Consider the following 4034-nt stretch of genomic DNA (forward strand, 5'->3'; position numbering starts at 1 on the left):
GGATCCCTCCTCAGTTGCTCTTCCTGAGGTTTCTACCGTTTTTTTTCCCCATTAAAGGGGTTGTTTTGGGGAGTTTTTCCTTATCCGCTGCGAGGGTCATAAGGACAGAGGGATGTGGTATGCTGTAAAGCCCTGTGAGGCAAATTGTGATTTGTGATATTGGGCTTTATAAATAAAATTGATAATTGAAATTGATTATGGTAGCAGTGTATGTACCCCCGTCTGCAAAGGCTGAGTCTTCTTGTGACATTCTCCACTCTGTTATGAGTAGGCTGCAAATACAGCACCCTCAGGCCCTCCTTCTGATCTCTGGGGACTTCAACCACACCTGTCCATCCACAACCCTGCCGACCTTCACCCAGTATGTTTCCTGTCACACCAGAGACAATATTTATTTTATGCCAACACCAAGGAGGCATACCACTCATCCCCCCTGCCCCCCCTGCCCCCCCTGGGAAAAGCTGATCACAACCTGGTTCAGCTTCTGCCTGTCTACAGACCTCTGGTGCAGAGGGAACCAGCAACTACCCGCACTGTGAAGAGGTGGTCTGATGAGGCCGAGGAGGCCCTGAAGGACTGCTTCGAGACCACTGTTACCCCTTTTCCACCAAAGCAGTTCCAGTGCTGGTTCGGGGCTAGTGCTTAATTTGGAACCGGTTTTCCTGTTTCGACAGACAAAAGAACTGGCTCTGGGCCAGAAAAAACGGTTCCAGAGTGGCACCAGTTCTTTGCTGGACTAGAAGAAAGAACCAATACCTCACGGGGAAGGGGGCTGGGTTATTGAGACTAACAACAATAAACGAGACCGTGCGAAGCGCCATTTTTAAAAAACCAGCGAGAGAAGAGAAGCCATGGATGCATCAAAACAACAGTGGTCCGTCGAGGAAACCAGCTGTCTCCTAGCGTTATGGTCGTCAGCAGAGGTGCAGAAGAAACTCGAGGGAGCTTCGCGGACCAAGCTGATAATTCTGCAAATACAGTGAGAGATGGCTGCTGCGGGGTACGAGAGGACCATCGAGCAGATTAACAACAAGCTCAAAAAGTTACAAAAAAGTAAGTTTCTTTTCGAACGTTTTTGCCTTGCATACAGTTGTTTAGTGTTACCAGTTTCTGCAGATAGCAGCTGTGTCCCAATTTAGGGCCCGCGAGGATGCGGGCCCTAAATTGTTTGTGATGTCTGCTTGGCTTAATGTTAACTGATCAACAGGTTAGCCTTGCTAACGTTAGCTAACGTAACGTTAGCAAGTTACTTAGCCATGGGCTCACCTACCAGCCCCACTTTCAGTTGGCTAAACATTGTATAATGTGTAGTGGACAAGTCACTGTTTAAAGCACTGTTTTTCATGTGGTCTACAGACTTATCTGCCATCGAACAAGACGATGCTAACTTGGAGCTAACGTCGCTACTCCACTGCAGCTCGCCGACACCATCCAGCAGCTCAGGTCAAAGCCACCAGACTAGACCAGGTAAGAGTTGTTGTGCTGTTTATCCAGTAGTTTGTCTCACCAGACACTATGCAAACATGGAGATATACCTAAAAGTATGACTTGATAATATAAATGTGTGCTGTGATAAATGAACAATCATTCATACACAATCCCCTACCACCCATGACTGCTACTATTGAACCAGGGCAGTTACATACTCCAATCAGCAATACTATGCACAACTGTCACTGTTACTTTTATACCCACATCCTCATTTCCATATGGTGTGAGGTCTGTATACTGTGTCGTAAGACTAGTGTTGACTGTTGACCTGACATGTTTGTTACATTGTAATGCTGAACCTGTGTTTAGCCACTTACGACTTCAATTTTTTTTTTTTTAAACTGATTCTTCTATTCTTGCACACAGGGAAGAGGAAGAGAGACAGCAACGCAGGGCTGCTGGAATACCTGGAGAGGGCAGACGAGAGGTTCTTGCAGCACAGCAAGGACCTGAATGATGCCCTGCTGCAGAAGCTGGACACCGGTGCGTTTCTTGGACTGATGGGGCGCATGGTGTCTCTGATGAAGGCCCAAGCCCAGAAATGAGCAGCTCTGTTACATGGACAGTTTATTTTGCACATTCTATGCACACTTTTCACTTTTGTCTTTAGCTTGTTTCTTGTATTTAAATAAACTTTAGTTTTCTAAAGAGACATGTCTGCTTCTGTATGTTTTCACTTAATGATGTACAATTTAACTGTGTAATAAGTTCAAGTAAAGCTAATAAAAACGAGTCAAGAACTCAACAGGTTACCCATTTATGAATATGCTTTTCATAATAAGTTCAAGTAAATCTAGTAAAAACAAGTCAATAACTCAACAGGTTACCCATTTATGAAGATGCTTTTCATAATAAGTTCAAGTAAAGCTAGTAAAAACAAGTCAAGAACTCAACAGGTTACCCATTTATGAATATGCTTTTCATAATAAGTTCAAGTGAAGCTAGTAAAAACAAGTCAAGAACTCAACAGGTTACCCATTTATGAATATGCTTTTCATAATAAGTTCAAGTGAAGCTAGTAAAAACAAGTCAAGAACTCAACAGGTTACCCATTTATGAAGATGCTTTTCATAAGTTCAAGTGAAGCTAGTAAAAATAAGTCAGTAACTCAACAGGTTACCCATTTATGAAGATGCTTTTCATCTAGATGTCTTCAGTCACTGTTCATAAAGAAATAAGAACATGACAGCCATAATCATTTCTATGAATTTTTTGAACTGAAGGATGACACAATATTGGTGACATGAAGTAGTCCAGCAAACACAGGTAAAAGTCAGGTAAGCAGCAACAAAACAGCAAAAACAATAGATAATAGACCATAGAATACACAACCAGAAGTGTAGTGACTAGTGTTATACTCAGCCGCTACCGGCTGACAGTGGCATAAATGGCTGTTAGGGCGTGTACTCAGTTTAACAAAATAAAACCGATGGTAGACATTGCGATTTAACTCAAAATGCGTTTTATTTCTCGCGATGGTTCCTTTAACTTCCAGTAAGCCTTTGATCACAATGAGATACAAAAATAAAAACCGAGCACAGTTGAAACCTGTTAGCGTCCTACCACTTCAGCAAACCTTTACAAAATCAACACAAATTTAAGACACCTGTAGCCACCTTCCGCCTTAGCTATGTGAAACGACACTGACCTATGGTGGCTCAGAGGAAAATAACCCTCAAAACAAAAAATGAATACATGGAAACAAAAGTAAATACATGGCTCTTACAAGACATTTGAATGGCAGGTTCAATCATTCTCTCTGTTAAAATATGCCAGTAAAGCAGCTCTAATGTCAGCCCCTTCTTGGTTGCCATGCTCTGGTAATGCCTGAAGAGGAGGCTGAATGTTGGCCTCTCTGTCCTGGTGCTCCTCAGTGAAATTGTCACCATGTTCCTCACAAATGTTATGAAGGACACAGCAGGTCAGAGCCATTTTCTTGCTCAGGTCAAGCTTGCAGTCACTTCTTTTTAGGAGGCACCTCCACCGTCCTTTCAATCTCCCAAAGGCCATTTCCACAACTGACCGTGCACTGCTTAATCTGTAGTTGTAGGTGTGTTGTTCAGGGGTCAATCTGCCAGTGTCCGCAAAGGGCTTCATGAGCCAGCTCTGCATGGGGTAGGCTGGATCACCTATCAGGTAATGTCCAACATCACAGCCAGAGATGGACACTTTGTTTTGGCCCAGAAATTCCCCGTCACTTAGGACTTCCCACAAATGTGACTGTTTTAGGATTCTTGCGTGGTGCACACTCCCTGGAAAGCCAACACATACATCCCAGAAAAGACCTCTGCCATCCACAACTGCTTGCAGAACAACCGAATGCCATCCTTTCCGGTTGTAGTAGTCTCTGGGAAACTCCTTTGGTGCTATAATAAATGTGCAGTTAAAATAGGAGACAAACAAACAGCCTTCTTTTCCCAAGGTCGTGGGGTGAGGCAGGGATGCAATCTTAGTCCAATCCTCTTCAATTTATACATTAATGAATTTGCATGTCAATTAGATCAATCCACGGCACCTGGCCTCAACCTGAATGGCACAGAAAT

This window comes from Epinephelus moara, chromosome 1, assembly GCF_006386435.1.
Source record: "Epinephelus moara isolate mb chromosome 1, YSFRI_EMoa_1.0, whole genome shotgun sequence".
Lineage (NCBI taxonomy): Eukaryota > Metazoa > Chordata > Actinopteri > Perciformes > Serranidae > Epinephelus > Epinephelus moara.